This window comes from Xyrauchen texanus, chromosome 19, assembly GCF_025860055.1.
Source record: "Xyrauchen texanus isolate HMW12.3.18 chromosome 19, RBS_HiC_50CHRs, whole genome shotgun sequence".
NCBI classification, from domain to species: domain Eukaryota; kingdom Metazoa; phylum Chordata; class Actinopteri; order Cypriniformes; family Catostomidae; genus Xyrauchen; species Xyrauchen texanus.
Genome location: NC_068294.1, coordinates 16294389 through 16313646, shown reverse-complemented (window position 1 = coordinate 16313646; position 19258 = coordinate 16294389). Strand labels below are relative to the sequence as shown.

At 37.3% G+C, this 19258-nt stretch overlaps 1 protein-coding gene across 1 annotated transcript in view; it reads left to right on the top strand.

The window, feature by feature from the left end:
• The window catches only part of lingo2 (leucine rich repeat and Ig domain containing 2), a 478838-nt gene that overhangs the window by 282895 nt on the left and 176685 nt on the right, over positions 1 to 19258 (top strand). The window contains exon 4 of the mRNA XM_052149207.1: positions 10123 to 10210. The gene's annotated coding sequence lies outside the window, so the exon portion shown is untranslated. The remainder of the gene's footprint in view (positions 1 to 10122; positions 10211 to 19258) is intronic.

The window sequence follows — 19258 nt, the reverse complement described above, 5'->3', positions numbered from 1 at the left end:
ACCCCGCATGTTCACGAAGTGCGTAGATGCAGCTCTGGCCCCGCTCAGGCTGCAGGGCATACGCATTCTGAACTACATCGACGACTGGCTGATTCTGGCGGAATTAGAGCAGTCAGCGGTTCGGCATCGAGATGTCGTTCTCGCTCATAAGAAGAAATTGGGGTTGAGACTCAATGCCAAGAAGAGTGTGCTTTCTCCATTACAGAGAACCACTTTCCTTGGTGTGGTATGGGATTCAGTCACGATGCGGGCCACACTATCACCTGTTCGTGTAGCTGCTATCATCACAGCCACAAAAGAGTTGAAGCTAGGCCAGTCACGCACTGTGAAACAGTTCGAGAGACTGTTAGGCCTCACGGCAGCAGCGTCCAATGTGATCCCCTTTGGCCTGCTGCACATGAGACCTTTGCAGTGGTGGCTCAGGACCAGAGGGTTCTCCCCGAGGGGGAACCCACTTCGTATGATCAAGATCACGCGGCGGTGCATCCGCGCCTTGATTATATGGAGGAAACATTGGTTCCTGTCCCAGGGTCCGGTGCTGGGAGCTCTTTGCCATTGAGTTGCTATCTCGACAGACGCTTCTCTCACCGGCTGGGGAGCGGTAATGGAAGGCCGCTCAGCTCAGGGTCTGTGGAGGAACCATCATCTCTCTTGGCACATAAATTGCCTGGAGATGATGGCCGTCTTCAGTGCGTTGAGACATTTCCTCCCAGATCTGAGGGGCCATCATGTGCTTGTCCGTACAGACAACACATCGGTGGTCTCTTATTTAAATCGACAGGGGGGGTCTGTGCTCACGTCCACTCTGCAAACTGGCGCACCAGATCCTCTTGTGGTCCCTGGGTAAAATACTCTCCCTGAGGGCAGTGTATATCCCAGGGTACCAGAATATAGGAGCAGACACCCTGTCGAGGCAGGTGCTGAGGCCAGGGGAATGGAGACTCCACCCCGAGGCGGTGGAGCTCATTTGGGAATTTTACGGCCAAGCAGAAGTGGATCTGTTTGTGTCTCAGCTTACGACGCACTGTCCACTTTGGTTCTCCCTCACGCAACCAGCCCCCTGGGTTGGACGCTATGGTACAGACGTGGCCGAGGCTACGTCTGTACGCATTTCCCCCTGTTGCTCTGCTCCCAGGAGTTCTGGAGAGAGTCCGCCAGGACGGAGTAAGTCTATTAATAGTAGCTACACACTGGCCGAGTCGAATTTGGTTTGCGGACCTAATTCATCTCCTCGACGGCCCTCTTTTCGAGGTACCCGTCAGGAGAGACCTTCTGTCTCAGGCAGGGGGCACAACATTTCACCCCCGACCGGAGATTTGGAACCTATGGGTTTGGCCTCTGAGGGGGCCCAACTTTTAGAGAGTGGTCTCTCGACTGAGGTCGGTGAGACCATACTTAGCTCCAGAGCTCCAGCCACGAGGAAATTATATACACTTAAGTGGAAAGTTTTCACGTCTTGGTGTCACCAGCATCAGCGAGATCCAGTTAACTGTTCAGTCAACACAGTACTTGAGTTTCTCCAGGATCATTTTACATCAGGTTCATGTCCTTCTACCTTAAAGGTTTACGTGGCTGCCATTGTGGCTTTCCATGCCCCTGTGGGTAGGATATCTTTGGGTCGAGACCCCCTGATTATTCGTTTCCTTCGTGGCACCTTGAGGCTGAGGCCTGTGGTTATTGTACTGCAGGCATTCTGTCCTCCTCCGTTTACATCTTCGGATCAGGAAAAACTGAATCTCTTGTGTCCAGTGCGAGCACTGGACACTTATGTCCACAGGGCTGCCCCGTGGAGAAGATCTAATCAGTAAGTGGATAGCTGAGGCTATTTCGCTTGCATATGAGTCCTCTGGCCAGCCATGCCCTTCGGTGGTCAGAGCTCACTCTACTCGAAGTATGGCGGCCTCTAAAGCCCTCGTATCAGGAGTTTCCCTTCAGGAGGTTTCTGATGCGGCAGGTTGGTCCTCGCCGCTAACTTTTGTGAGGTTTTATAGCCTGGACCTGGAAGCTGCCCCAGGATCCCAGGTGCTTTTTACTGATTTGCCGACAGTTTTTATCATCTGGCATTTTGTAATTATGGCGTATTGGTATTATCGTTCCCAAAGTGTCATCGACGCATCGCGAGTTCCCTCCTAAGGGAACGTCTCAGGTTACGACTGTAACCCTAGTTCCCTGAGAAGGGAACGAGACGATGCGTTGCCCTGCCATACTTCCTGCATCCCTGCGATCGACTTTGCTTCGGCTCTAAAAGCTAACGCGAGTAACGCACCGGATGTGCTTATATCCTTTCCTGGTCATGACGTCACCCGCCCGTGGAGTTCATTCATTCCATTGGACTAGTTGACATATTTGCTGTCTCTACTTCAAACCCTCTAGCACCACCAACTGCCCAAATATGCACTCACGTTTATGTAACTAGTTAAATTTTTCTTTGATTACTTGGCTCAAGATGATTGCACCCTAATACATAATTTTCCATCATGAAAATGTTTACGCCATTTAACATTTTCTGAAAAAACAACTTTTTCTAACTCGTCCTAGGCCGCTTGTCCGATTTGCACCAAAATTGGCCTGCATCATCTAGAGGCACTCATGACAACAAAGAATTCACAGAATTGTGATAAACCATACCGTTTTTGAATGGAGCTTCAACTAATTGGGCGAAGAGTACGCGAAAATGGACGTGAGGGTATATCTACATAACACTTTAGCGTATTCATACCAAATGTATTATTTGTCATAGTCCCCATGATTCGAGGGTGCCTGCACAGTTTCGGAACAGTGCCACCTAGTGTGCACGAGATATGGAAAAAGCTAATTTTTGCTTATAACTTCTGAACAGTTTGTCATTAAATCATCAAATTGGTCTTATTAGATTCAGTGGGGTATAGCAAGTCCAATGAGATGATCATATGTTGGCCATTTTGGACATTGGCCATTTTGAATTTAGACATAAAGTGCTGTATTTTACAAACGACTTGGCGTATCATTACGAAACTCGGTATGTGTCTGTGGATCAATGCTCTGAAGGGACAGTTTTGGGACAGCGCAGTTTTGTGGTTAAAAATTATAATGCTATTTATAAAAATGTTAATAGCTATTGACTCCTTTTGCATAATGTTATGAGACTGGTCTTGATAGATTCCATGGTTTATGCCAAGAACAATGAAACCAACTATGTCATGATCGAGCAAACTTCCTGTCCATCATTTTTAATGTTTTGAAAACATACTTTTTCTAACTCCTCCTAGATCGTTTATTTGATTTGCACGAAAATTGGCCTGCATCATCTAGAGGCACTCACAACAAAATGCTTCTCACAGAATTTTGATAAACTATACCATTTCGAATGGTGCTTCAACAAATTCGACGAAGAACGTGCAAAATTTAATTTGAGGTTGTATCTCCGCAATGCTTTGAGGGATTGGGAGGGATTGGGAAACTTGGTTTGTGCCATCACCATTAGGCCCTGAGGTTACCTGCAGCGTTTGGATGCACTGCCCCCTACTAGTCAGGAGGTAGAAGAATTGCTATTTTGGCTTATAACTCTTGAATACTTTCCTGCATGATAACCATCATGCCCAGATAGTTATTGAGTAGTTTCAGAAAAGCACCACATACTGGAAAAAAATTATAAGTAGCTATTTTTAAAATGAATGGGTTTATTATGGTTGAAAGTTTACATTTTCTAACTCCCCATACACTGTCCATCGGACTCTAACCAAAAACATTTCATAAATGCTGCTCATGGTGTTGATAATTGGCTTCACCCTTGCGTCACTACATGCAGCTACATTTATTATTGTTATTATTGTTCTTGTTATTGTTATTGTTATTATAATTATTAATAGTTTATTGTTTGAATGTAGATTGTATACAGTCATGACAATTTTCACAGAGCTGGACTAAATAAAACACATTTATTTGAATTCAAAACCCATACATGAAGGTTTAAGCAAATATAACAATATGAAAGCAATATAAACTCTCTCCCTGTTTACTAATGTAGCAAATTTGGTTGATGTAAACAAGGTACAGATTAAAGTTCCGTAATTCTCCACCATTATATGTTTCAAATTTGGTTGTATAAATATACACGGGATGGGTTAAAGTGACTGCGTACCTCCACCAAACAGTATGTGTGTCTTTATTCTACATCATTATGTAAGGAAATTTATAATGGAATTAGTCGTGTTCGACAACCATTATAAGCAAGATAAATGACAAATAATTGGATTATTTGTCTGAATAAAATTATCCACCATTATATCGTAATTGTTATGATTCAGACGAGGGCAGACAAGGAGTGGGGATTTAAATGCAGCATTTTAATAAAGGAACAAAAGGGTGAACAGGATAACTAAAAATAAAACAACACAGGGAACAAACAAAACATCCACAATGGGAAAATAAAATATAAACATCCACGGAGAACACGGGCAGGAGAAACATCGAGGACAACCATACATTCAACGACCGACAACGAATGAATAAACAACAGGGCTTAAATACAAAGAAGGATAATGATTAAATTAAACACAGGTGAGAACAATGAAGTGCTGTTGGCAGTGATGAGGGTAGGGAATTATGGGAAGTGTAGTTCGGGACAGGTGACAGGGGAGAAACACAGAGCAGACAACAGGGAATCGTGACAGTAATACAACATCTCGTTGTATCCACTCACAATTTCTATTGTAAGGAATTATCTTTAATAAGGGAATTATTATTAATTCAATTATTGTAGTAATATTATTCTCATGACTTATTGAAAATATTATCACACATATTTTAGGTATAGCTTAGAAGCGAGATCTTTTAAAAATAGGGATGATATTATATATCAAAATATACCACAGTCAAATTATCTTTGAATACAGACAAACTTTATTGCTATTCTAAATATAAACTAATCTAACACATACAACATGAAACAGGATGGTCAGGAAAGTGACAAAATGTGAAATAAATGAACAATACAGAGGATGAGGAACTGAAGAGGCAAGAGAGCTGAAGAAGAGAGTGACAGTTCCAAGAGGCAGTTCCAAGAGCAGAAGTAGAATTCTAAGAGAGTTCTTTCTTGGTAGGAAAGTTTTGAACTGGAATTGGCCACACCCCCAAAGGTGTCCTGAGCCAATCAGAAATGGCTTTTCAGAGTAACATGGTCAACTGGTCTGTCCTTTTCAAACTTGATTTAAAATCTTTTGTTGGAGGATTCTTTCAACTCCAGCTCAAAATAGTGAATGTTTAATCGTGAACATTTTATATCTTGAAAACAGTGCAAAACACATGAACACATGAACTACGTCAACAAGCAAGCATTTACATACTAAATGTGACATGCTTTCATTAACTTTTACATTTCACACATGAAAATCCCTGGTTACAAATCAAACTGGTTAATTCATTGGTTTTACAACATGGATAATACATTACACATCATGATACCTGATTGTTGGGGTATATTATCAAATTGAAAAGTTAACATTCTTAGTAGAATGAGATGAATCATACAAGATTAAAGGTTTAATCATAAATTTGTCAGTTATAAATGTAAACAGGTTATATAAAACATACATGATACATACAAATATTTAAGGCAACTACTGGTGATTTAATACATCTTATTGGCAGCAATTTTGAGACTGTTGCCTATGAAAACCATGAGAGTGGAATCCATGCGGTCTCTGCTGAGCTAAGAGAGAATGTCTTTGGAATGTGCAGATGGGGAGAGTAGGTGTCCCGGGAGAGAAACAGATGTGACGAGTCTCTGTTTCCTCATATGGCCACGGAATTATGCAATAATTTCACAAGGTGTTTCTTGGCCATTTGGTCTTACAGAGGGTTTAGGTTTGTTGAACATAGAAGGATCTTCTTTATTTGTAAACTCTGTCATTACAAACCCTAGTTTGAGATTAAGCAGGCATGGGCGAGAATGTCTCCTTCAGCAATTTAGGCGCCATGGATTCGTTTTTATGACTCTCTAATGGCTCGGTGGAGGATCTCTCTGATCTGTAGAATGTGGTGTTGTGTTCATTTGATGGCTTCGTTCATGGATAATCCTACACTAAAAACATAAAATTATCATCTACAAGAGATGCACTGAGAAAGTAAAGATAAAACAGACTACACTTGGGAGAGAAGTAATTATTATGAATGGAAACAATAAAATGAACTTTCTCTGTCATGCTAAAGCTATGCTAAACTATGCTGTGCGAAGTTAGTTCAGCTCAATGTAATCCAGACCCTTTCAGGAGCACCATGACACTGAGCCTTCCCTCCAGCTGTGAGATATTCCCAGTGTGTCACCACAAGCTTGACACACTCGATCCCCACCATGATCAAACTTGACCCATGCTAACAAGCCACACTAATGTCTGGTTAAACTCAGAAGGGAAGAAGCTTCCTTCTTAAAATGTCACATTGTATTAGAGTTTATATAATATTAAACTGACATTCAGTAAAAAAAATTCTTGTGGTTAACCATATGTTTGGATCTGCAGCAGATGCATTCTTCTGTATAGTATTTGCCTCCTGGAGGCTGTTGGGAGCATCAATCAACTGCCCCCTCCCTGTCGCCTGCCACTCCCTGGGCACCCACTGGAATCCCTGTTTGTACCAGAGCACTCAATCTACTTAATTGCCACAATGATGGGATTAAGTGTGTTGTTATCCATTCCAACAGGCCCCAGGTTGATGCACAGCAAAGGGCAAATCAAGCTTGAACTGAAGACTAATCAAGTACACTGACAAGAAGTTAGCAAAATGTCCATCTGGGCAGAATAATTGGATGAAATAGATAACACTGTGGCCGCTTGCCAATGAGACGACAGACCAGTGTTTAACATATTCCAGTATCCATGCATTTTTCTATCTGTCCTGTCTTATTCCATGTAATAAGTATGAAATAACATATAAAGTAGCTGTAATACTAGGGTTGTGCCCAATGCCAAAGAACTTATTTGGAAAGGCATGAATAATGACTTCAAAATGCGTACAAATAACAAATAATAGAAAAAAGCAATATTTGTTACATCTATATTTACAACACAATGATGAGTCTGTGAACTTAATATGACTAAAGTATAAGCATTTTGAATGAAAATGCACACAGTTTGATCTTAAGAGTAGATCAGATGAAGTCTCCATTTATTGTGCACTTCTCGGAAATCTCTGCTTGTCAAGAGTAACTTTGCCTATTTCATGCACATTTTCCACTTTTTAATTCATCTATTTTAATGTTTAAAAGCTTTCAATGAGATATATGAGAGCATTCATCTGTATCTCACTTGCTGTTTAAACAGGCAAGAAGGCTGTGAGTGAGGTACGAGGGGGATGTGTGTGTGTGTGTGTGTGTGTGTGTGTGGGGGGTTCTTTGCAGACACCTGCAAAGAACAAGCATAGACTGCAGTGCTGTGTAGGGCAGGGATAGCATGAGTTAGCCAGTGATATAAATAAATATTGTGTGTTATTTATTTGCCCACGTGATTTCCTAAAGAGTGTATCACTTGAGTAATGTCACAGTTCTTCAGGGCTGCCCAGTTATTCAAAATAATATAAAATCATGATATAGTCATAAGTGATTATTATACCACAAAAGGCTGTGTGCCATTACCCCAGTCTGTTTGTAATGACTGTTGTTTTGGGAAGTTCCAAAAACTACGACTCATGATTAAGGAAGGGGTTGAAGTCATTTTCCAGGCAAATCAGTCTACTCAGCAGTCATCTTGAGAATGCCCCAGAATCCATATTTCCCATGGATATATACAACATATAGGACAAGTGCAGCTCCTATCTACTTGAATGAGGAAAGACTAAATATCTCCAAAACAGGTAGTCAAGATTACAATCAAATAATATATTTCAATTCAACAGTAAAATCTAACAATGACATTGTGCTTCTTTAGATCGAATAAAAAAAAATAAACCCAAATTTTAAGTCTGGTCCAGTGCAATACACATTCTTGAGATAACTTACAGGAAATATCTTTTTAAGTGATGCCAAAAGTACCGGTTCTTTGGTACCAAGTCAATGCTAAAATAAAAATGTATAATGGTTCCAGTGTTTCTGCATTACCGGTAATACTGAGCACAGATTCAATTTGGTCTCTGCGCACTGTCTGACTGACTAACGGCTGCTTATATAATTAAATCACAGCATTGTGTCCTTCAATAATCACACTGTGTCATATAACCAACATCTTATCCTGAAGTGTAAAACTACCGGCAACACAGAACCGTAAAAGCCTTCCCGTCCAAAAAAAAAAAGTTTGATTCAAAATAAAACCGTCATGGGTGAAATGTAATAAATTGCAACAGAAATATCTTACTAGTGTTTAGTATGTATTTTATTATTATTTTATATTATTTGTATTATTATAATGTTGAACCTATATCTTACAAGCAAGAGTGCTGTTGTACTGAATAGAAATTCCCATCAATGTTTTAATTTGATACATATATATATATATATATATATATATATATATATATATATATATATATATATATATATATATTAATCTTTAAAACATGGAATTAAGAAAATGTGAAATTTGGGAAAAAATAAAACAGAATTTAGAAAAAAAATATTTCAAAGGGTCTCACTTAAAAAAACTTGAACCAATGTTAATTAATTGTTAAATAAAACACTCGAAGGAAACATGCTATTGTTTTAATTAAACATTTTAATAGGCTAAAGGAGTGCGTTCAATAGCATAGTACATATTTTTTCTGTGGTTACAAATTGGTATCAAGAATCGTGACATTTTTGTGATATCGGTAGACCTACCGGTCACTGAAATTTTGGTATTGTGACAACACTATCTCTATCAAAAAGGTGATTGGCTCTTTTACCTTTAAGACAATACTTTATTGCATCCACCATTTTGCGTGTTCCAACTTCTCCCAGTCATTTTAATACAACTACACTCTCTCTAAAATGCATTTGATTTTGGCTGTTCTCCTTTTGTTGTTATTGCACACAGATAGGTGAAAAAGAAAGGGAAGGCATGCACTGTCATTTCATCTTTCATAGATTGAGTTGTCCTTATTTTTGAGGGCAGATCGTAATGCCCACAAGCATGAATCAATATCAAGTGTCCTTTCGACGTCTGCTTTTGAAATATCATCCTTTCAAATCCCACCAGATTCACTCCATCATGTTTAAACACAACAAGATTACGGCTCCAATATTTATGGGTAGGATAAACAACACAGCCTTATGAAATATACAATATCTTTTGCAGAGTTTAAAGAGGACTATGAGGAATCATTTCACCAAGTCTGCCCTCTTCCTAGCAACACTATTGATATTCTCTGATTGTCTCGATCTCAGGCACCAAGCATAACGACAAGATCCGGGAGATAAATGATCAAACAGGAGGACAGCTATTGTCCTTGAACTTCTTAATGGGCTACTAATAGCACTCAGTGTCAAGACTGATTTTACAAGAAAGTCCAGAAACAACTTTTTTTTGTTTTTTTACTGCACAGTCGTCTTCTCTGTGTTCCACAGCTTTCATTAGTAATTCAGGGCCTGGTGTTTGCATAATCACCTTGCCTCTGTCTATCACCAGGCCTGTATGGAGAGACTCATTAGTGTGTTTTCAGTCAGAGAAAGAGAGAGAGAGAGATACTCTCAGAATAAAGTGATTTCCATAAGGCAGAGTGGATTGGTAGAGTATATAGGCATTCCAAATCCTTATTGTCAGTTTGTGGGATTTTACATAACAAGAAAATGTCCAATGGCATAGTTAGGAATGCTGTATAGAGCATAAGTAGGAAATGAAAAGGTAAAGCCTCTTTTTGTTGTACATATTACATGATATTGATTGTGTAAAAGTTTCATTGTGGCTTGGTTAGTGTTTGCTGGAAGCGCATATGAAACCTGAGCCCTAGAGATTACTGGTAAAGCTGTGAAACACAGAGCTTACAGACAGCACTGGAAGTAATAACATACTGTGTTGGTTTTCACATCCATAAGGATGTTTAATTTACTTGTGTTCTGTTGTTCTCCAGGCTATTATATTTATGTATGTTTTGTCTACTTCCTAATTACACCTTGTTTTTTCCCCTCTGTTTCATCTCGGTTCTTTGTTGAAATATTTTCATTTGTGTTTCTTGCAGATTTAAAAGTCACACCTTGAGGAAAAGGCTTTAAGTAAAGAAAAAAAACAAACAAGATGGCCAAAGGGGAAGATTTCTTCTCCACGTGGTGAGTACCAGACCGATATCTCCTACTGTATCCATTTGTCAAGAGACATGTTGTAACATGGTGGCACACAATATTTTTCTGTGTAGTGAAGATAAATGAACTAAATATATGCAAAGTTTATTCTGAAAACATCAATCTGCAACAACAAACAAACTAATCAATCTATATTTAAACCACATTTTCATTTCACTAAGCTTTTAAAGTCTCTGCAGACTGCTGTTCAAAGATGTATATTTGCTGTCTAACCTCTCCGCACATACATGCATAAATATACAGGCATTAATGGGCGCCTGCAGGATTTCATCTAAGGGTTTGCACAGAAATCTGTCTTGTTCTATTTTAAATCTAGGGGGGTCCGGGGGCATGCTTCACCATGATATTTGTTTGTAAAAAACAACACCAAAGCATTCAATTCTGGTGACTTTGAGAAAATATTAGTTTTTTCTTGAGTATGAGTAGCGTTCATGTAGCTATTTGCTAAAGCATTTCTTCCAGTAGCCATTCAGAACAGATGAGTTCTAGCGCTAAAAAAGCAAAAAGCACCACAAAGAATAGAGCAGAACGCAGGTGTCTCGAGGCCCATTTAAGTTCTTTTTAACTTAAAACGTCTTCTAAAAATGCAGCGCTCCCATGAGAGATCCTAAAAACACGGTGCAACATGACACAGTTGTCAAAAGACATCCATCTAGTGAATTTTTACATGGGAAATTATTGAAAAACAGCACGAGCGTATGCTAAAACACGTTCAGTTTGAACAGACCCTCATTCACATGACACATCATTAGCTGAAGTCACCTCTCAAAATTACCTCTCAAAAAGACAGTCTTTTGTCTCAGTTTATTGTAGGGAAATTTCCACTGTATTCAGCACTGTTTGCTCTTTGTATTCGTAAATATCCGAATACTGTTTAGCTGTGCAAAAAAAAAACGCTCCAAATGATACTGTTAAAGAGCAGTAGGAACAAAATGTACTGAATCACGAATCGATTCAGACTATTTTGTAAGCCCTTTTGGCCAATTCACTGAAAAGAACAAACTCAAAAGAATTATTCATTCACAAATTGGTCATCGCTAGCTCTTTTAAACAGCCACGGGACACAATTCATGATTGATAAAATATTCTGAGAGTAAATATTTATCAGGTCAGTCGGAGCGCACATTTTACGCACATTGCGTACGGCCGTACAGCTGCAGGCGCCACTTCATGCATACACACGCTCAATACATGCAATGAAACAGAGTTTATATAGATTTATTTCCCCAAATACCTCCAAAACTTGAGGGAAGCAGAGGGTTGACTGTGCAGCAGCATAATAATCCTGCTACAGTGAAAATAAGGAATCATGCATCAAAATGCTTGCCATCTGTAGCTGGGCTTGTGCCCCTTTAGATGCATTAGATCTCCGTAATGGCTTCTGCAAGGTGCAGCATTAATGGTCAGAATCTAGGAACACAGTTATTGATTATCACACAACCTGCCCTAACACAGGATCATTTCTCTTCATGCGCAAATAATGGAGCAGCAAATTGTTGGATCTATTATGCCAGTACTACCTCAAGGAACTCACATAAAAGGGTTATTTTTTTTTATTATTGTTAAAGGGAAAGTTCATCCAAAAATACAAACTCTGTCATCATTTATTCAAGAAAAAATATGGCAATCTTTCTTCTATGGAACACAAAACAAGATGCTAGTCACCATTTAGTGAATCTTTACTTTTTCTTCTATTTTTCTATCCATTGAAAGTTAATGCAAATAAGCAATTCATATGGGTTTGGAATAACATACGAGTGATTAAATGATAATTTTAAGACAAAAATGATTTAAAACTGGTGATACAGTATAAACAAATCAATGCTTGCAAATGTTAAGACTCAACAACAACATAAAGTGTAAAATGTTTGGAATTTGGATTCTTTCACAAAATCTCTATAGCCTCCAATGATTCCTGAACGCTAGATGAACTTCCTACAGTAAGTGTATTGTTAATCTCTTTGGATTTGAGAAAACAAGGGTGAAAATGTGGTCATCCCTGAAAAGGATTCTGCTACACAGCGCTTCTTTCTCTCTTTGTGTCACTATGCATCCCTTGTGTTCTGAGCATGGTCTGGTTAGTTTTTTTTTTTACTTTTACTTATTGCTTAGCACTGTTCTACACACAGCCTGCAGGGTAAAAACATGCACTGTGATTTGCATTGTTTGGTTCTGCATCTATTTGAGCTCTCAATGTCTTGATTGTTTTGATGAGTGAAAAATATTCATAATAAGCTTCTCCTTTTCATTGTTTTCTATTTAATATTGTATTCTGTAATAGGCAGGGTCAAGGAAGGAAATGTGCATTGGTCAGGCATGAATTTGTCAGTGACAGTACAGTAGGGGTCAGACATGGTAAGACACAGCAGAGCCTGTGTGAGAGTAAATTGCCTGCTGTGGAATTGTAGGGAATAGCATCCATCATTACATAAAAATGAATTTGTCATTGTTGTCCTTGATTCACCTGGGTTAGAAACGTCTCCCAACTTACATATACTGGAGACAAATGGTAGATGAAGTGCACTTGTAACTCTTTTTTGCTATAAGACACAAATACTGACCAAAATTAATATATATGCACTGATGGCCAAAAGTTTGGAATAATGTACAGATTTAGCTGTTTCTGAAGGAAATTGGAACTTTAATTCACCAAGTGGCATTCAACTGATCACAAAGTATAGTCTGGACATTATTGATGTAAAAAAACAGCACCATCACTATTTATAAAAATACATTTTCTATCAAATCTCGACAGGCCTCATTTCCAGCAGCCATCACTCCAACACCTTATACTTGAGTGATCATGCTAAATTGTTAATTTGGTACAAGAAAATCACTTGCCATTATATTAAACACAGTTGAAAGCTATTTGGTTCGTTAAAAGAAGTTTAACATTGTCTTTGTGTTTGTTTTTGAGTTGCCACAGTATGCAATAGACGTGCATGTCTTAAGGTTTATATATGTTGTATTATTCCAAAAATGGCAAAAAAGAAACATATTTCTCTAGAAACTCGTCAGTCAATCATTGTTTTGAGGAATGAAGGCTATACAATGCTTGAAATTGCCAAAAAAATAAAAAACAGTCTTCAAAGACAAAGGACAACTGGCTCTAACAAGGAAAGAAAGAGATGTGGAAGGTCAGATGTACAACTAAACAAGAGGATAAGTACATCAGAGTCTCTAGTTTGAGAAATAGACGCCTCACATGTCCTCAGCTGACAGCTTCATTGAATTCTACCCGCTCAACACCAGTTTCATCTACAACAGTAAAGAGAAGACTCGGGGGTGCAGGCCTTATGGGAAGAATTGCAAAGAAAAGCCACTTATGAAACAGAAAAACAAAAAGAAAAGTTTAGAGTGGGCAAAGAAACAGACCATTGGAAAAGAGTGTAATGGATCTTAACACCATTGAGCTTTTGTGGGATCAGTTAGACTGTAAGGTGACCGACAAGAAAGCCACATCTATGACAAGTGCGACAGGCAGCGTACGGTGAAATATCATCTCAGTATCTGGACAAACTGACAGCTAGAATGCCAAAAATCTGCAAAGCTGTCATTGCTGCATGTGGACGATTCTTTGATGAGAAGTTTTTTTTTTTTTAAATTGTAATAGTAAGTTTTCACGTTATTAATGTCTGACTTTACATTGTGATCAGTGGAATGCCACTTTGGTGAATAAAAGTACCAATTTACTTCCATAAGAGCAAATTCTGCACATTTTTCCAAACTTTTGTCACCAATATATATATATATATATATATATATATATATATATATATATATATATCATGTGATGCCTTTATATGTCTTATTGTATTGCTATTTTAAATATACCAGTACAATTATATTATAAAAAACTAAAATCTAAAAGTAGTCTATACGACTGATGCTCTCCATTCCAAGAGCTAAGAAGCCATACAATAGCATTGTGTGAATATTTTCATGGAAAACTGCTTACGTTTTAATCTGTTCCTCAGACAAACTACTCTATGGCTTCAGAAGCACAAGTAGAATTAACTATTTTAATGGAAATTTTATGGTGCCTTTGCCATTTTTTTAAGCCGTAATATTCAAATTTGTGTCCATTTTCATTGTATGGAAAAGAGAAAATATATGCATATGTGTTCCATTAAAGTATGGACAAAAATAAATGATGACAGATCTTATTTTAACCATATTTATTTTAGCCTTATAAAGTCTAGTATATAAGTTTAGCAACAGAGTGAAATTTTTGTGGTGCAGGATATAAAAGTCACTAGAGTGACATTTCCTTATGAGAGTGTGCTGCTCTGGTCCCATATGTCCCATAATCTCTTTTTATTCCATGAACATCCTGCAAATTTGTGGCCCTCCCTATTCCTAAATAGAGGCATAGTTTGTTCATTTTCCTGATGCATATTTAATGTCTCTGTTTAGGGACACATATCTGCTGCCGTGTGTGACATTCATAGCACTGATAAAAGACCTCTTAGAGTTACAGTAGGTTGCATTATAGACACTTCTAAGAAAACAGTTGACCAGATCCCTCCTTTCTTTGATTCTTTGTTTGTTTGTTTGTTTCTTTCTTTCTTTCCTTCCACTATCACTTTGTAAAACTTACTGCAATTAGTGTGTAATGGTGCAAGGTCAATTCATTTGAGACTGCACAGTGTCCAAGTAAAAGACTTACTTTAGAGACTTGAAGAGGGATTTTCCAAATGCAAGCAAAGTTCTTGTGTGCACCAATTCTCAGTTATAGTCATTTGAGTATTTTAAGATATTATACCTAAATAATATATTATTATATATTATATTTAACTCTTAAAAAAACAGAAGAGATACATACAAAAAAAATAATACAGTATACCATATATCTTAACAGTATTATGTCATATGTATCAAAATTCAAGAATGAATCATGAAAATGGCCGACTTGCACTATGATATGCATAAAACTATGTTTACTACAGCATTTATTTATTGGTCTTAAAGCAGCTAAATCTAGAGCATGAGTAGGCATATAGAAATGTCTGTGTGAGTATATTTGTGTGCACATTAAAATCATTAGCATAAACAGACAACAGAGATACAACTTTAAATACCACATCCATTTGTTGCAGTTAACACGTTTCAGATTTAGTTACAGTCTGATTCACAGAACAGAGGGTAGAGATGCTGCTTGTTAGTGTGGTGAGGTAAAACAGAGTGCATCTGGTTGGAAGTTGGAACAAATTGTAGCGCTTTGAACAGGAAATAATGAGCCTCATATATGCATTGTTCCCTTTGGCAATGGTGCTGGCTTAGATTTCAAATCAATATTTTCATCACGCTTAGTTTTTTTGCTCTTTTGTCTTTCTGCTGAAGATCAAAAGGCATCCTGGTGCTAAATATCACATGACCTCTATGCAATGCAAATACACCCTTTTCACCTCTGCATACAAAATTACCGAAATACACAGCTGCTCTTGTACAAGAAGATCAGAGATTGCTTGTTTCACAGCAAGGGCAAGATGACTCCAATCTCAATGCTATTCAATAATCAAAACTGGTTCCTGCTAAAGTTTTTTTATACTTCGCTTGAGTTCAGAATCAAAAACCTTCAGGGTTGATTCGGTAGATATCTTTTTGTAACAATGTTCCCAGTTAGAGAAAAGGAGGAAGCGGGAGACGGTGAATCCAACTCCAAGAGTACGTTTTTATTTCTTATAAACTCAATATTTCCACTTTTCAGAGGTCACACTCAGAAATCCGCTTTTCAGCAGACATAAAACAATAGAGTCTTTCTCCAGCTTGTGTCTCATCACTCTCTGTCGGGACTAGCGTCTGACTCACCCTTAAAGCCTGTCTCCACTCTCACTGCAATGACAAATAGCCGTTAGAAACAATCATTGCCAGGTGATGATGCTTGCCATTCTCATCTCCTGATCTCACTCTTCATTCACAAATCGGCGCTTAGCCACGCCCCCACCACAATAACAGAGGTGCTTCCTGCGACGCAAGCTGGAGTTCACTCGTTGCGTTCTGAAATGTGTCATAGTGCATTTTATAACATAGCAAGTTGCACACATTAACCATTTGTAATGTTGCCACAAGAGACTGCAGTTTGTTTTTCTTCCCCATCATATGGAAAGTGAAAAAGCCATGTGTTTCACAAATTCTTGAAGAATCACTTTACTTCACAGTCGTCTTAGATTCTTTATGCGAACATTGTTCTCCCTGTCTGGGCAATTTTGAAGTGCCTGTCAAAACGTTGACGTGGTTTGGAGTGAGATGATGAAATCCTCAAAAATGTGTCTGTGAGATTGTTGAACTCATGTTATTTAAAGCCCCATCTGTTGTGATCTCATTGACATCAGCTGCATAATATTAGCATGGATGTAACAGACAAGCTCAAAAAGCCATATCATGAAAAAAAGTCTGGGATCTGGTAATTCACAGGCATCTAAGCCATAATTATTGAAAACAAGGAGGAATAATTTAAATTTATGTCAAACATGGCTTACAGGCAAGGTTTGTAGTGCAAGATTTTAAGCAAATTAATTGATCATGTGAGAACATGTGCTAAGCCAATAGGGTAGAACATTTGCATTATTAGAGTTATTTAGGGTAGCACCATTTAGATATGCATAAACCACTGATTCTTGAGATATGTACAAAAGTCCTCTTTATGTTAACAAATCAATTAGGGCTGTCGATTTAACGCGTTAATTCAGTGCGATTAATTTTACAAAAAAATAACATGTAAAAAAAATTAACACAATTAATCGCACGGACCATAATAAGGTAGATTCCTGAGAAATGCAAGCTTGTGGTACCACCTGTTTACTCCAGAGGGCAGTAAGTGAAATTTCAGCTGTATGAGCAATGCGCAGTTTATACAGTGAAGAAAACACTACAGCAGGCTGAAACAACACAAACATGTTACGATCTTGCGTTCAAAACGCTCGAAGGAGCTCAAATACAATCTAAGGGATCTCAAGATGTGTTTAAAGATTGAGTATTAAACTATAGTTAACTTGACACAGTGACCTAAACATTTTATTTTTATGACACAACGCACCCGAGACGTCTGACATAGGTGTAAATTGACTAAACAAGGCCTCATAATAAATCTTCAACTGATTGACAAATTCACTAGTGAAATGGATTGCTGTGAACTGTATGCCAATGATTGACTTATGATCAATAATATGGTAGTAAACAATACATTGTATTCTAAAGCCGCTTTTTGTATTTACTTATCAATGATTAACTGTTCTGCTACAGTTATGTAAAGCATTTTAATTATCTGAATATATATATATATATATATATATATATATATATATATATATATATATATATATGTGTGTGTGTGTGTGTGTGTGTGTATATATATATATATATATATATCATTTATATTATTTAAAGATAATTATGTATAATTATATATTGATATAAATATGTATTATTATTATCATATATTGAGTTATTGTTATATGAGGGGCTTTCTCTGCAAATATTTGGATATGCGATTAATCACGATTAATTAATCGGGACACCATGTATTTCATTTGATTAAAAAATGTAATCGATTAACAGCCCTAAAATCAATACATTAATTATAATAAAAATACTTAACAAGTTAAATCTAAAGGAAATGTGTTTACTCAGGGCATTTATTACTTATATTTTTAAAGCTGTGAAATAGCTGTGAAATCCAAAGTAGTTAGAGAGAAACCCTGGTTTACCGGTGAATTGAGAAAACTATCTAGAAAGAAAAATCGGTTGTATCGCAAGTCTGTCACCAAGCCCACTCCTCATAACCTAGAATCATACAAAAAATATAGGAACCAATTTACAAGATTAATTAAGGCGACTAAAAAAAAGTTTTACGCTGACCAGTTTAATCGTGTCTCCAATGATATTAAATCAACCTGGAATATTATAAATCAGGTATTGTGTCATAATAGGAAGGCTGCATCTGCACCTACAGAGATGAGGACTATGATAGGTGTCTATCAGACCCCATTGATATAGCTGATGGCTTTAATAATTTTTTTACCAAAATTGGTTATGATTTAGCTCACAATATCCAGAAGACTGATATTGATCCATGCAGCCAAATAAATGGGCGGTACACTCCCCTCTCTAATCTTGATCACCCAACTACGCAGGAGGTCCGTGATATTATTTTTTCTTTAAAAAACTTGGTATTAAGAGTATCCTCCTCAAGGAGACCATTGATTATATTATTCAACCTCTTACTTATGTTATCTCTTTATCATTTCAATCTGGAATTATACCCCAAGCTATTAAAATTGCAAAAGTTATTCCCATTTTTAAATCAGGTGATACAAAGGTGTTTAGCAATTATCGCCCTATATCCATTCTGCCCTGTATCTCTAAAATATTTGAGAAACTCGTCTATGAACGATTAAGTAAACATTTAATTGTTAATAACATATTATATAAACACCAATATGGGTTTCGGAAAAAATATTCAACAGAACATGCATTAATACAACTTGTAAATTATATATCAAATGCCCTTGATAAAAAAAAATTTGCTCTCGGTATTTTTCTTGATTTAAGTAAGGCTTTTGATACTGTTTCACATGATATTTTGATTTCAAAGATTAATAGATATGGTGTGGAGGGTACTGCCTTAGTTTGGTTCCGCAATTACTTTATTAATAGAGAACAATTAGTTTATTTTAATGGTTTCTTTTCTAAAACTTCTAAAATTTCATTGGGGGTTCCTCAGGGTTCTATTTTGGGTCCTTTATTGTTTCTAATTTATATTAATGATTTATTCCTTTGTTGTAAACATTTCTTACCCATATTATTTGCTGATGACACCAATCTCATTGCAGTGCACGAGGATTTTGTCACCTTGATACATCATGTTAATGACGAGTTAAAAATATTATCAAATTGGTTTCGCACTAACAAGCTAACGCTAAATGTCAAAAAATGTAACTTTATGATTTTTCACAATATTAATAAATTCTATCCCAGAGAATATGCTTGTATAGAAATTGATGGAGCTCCAGT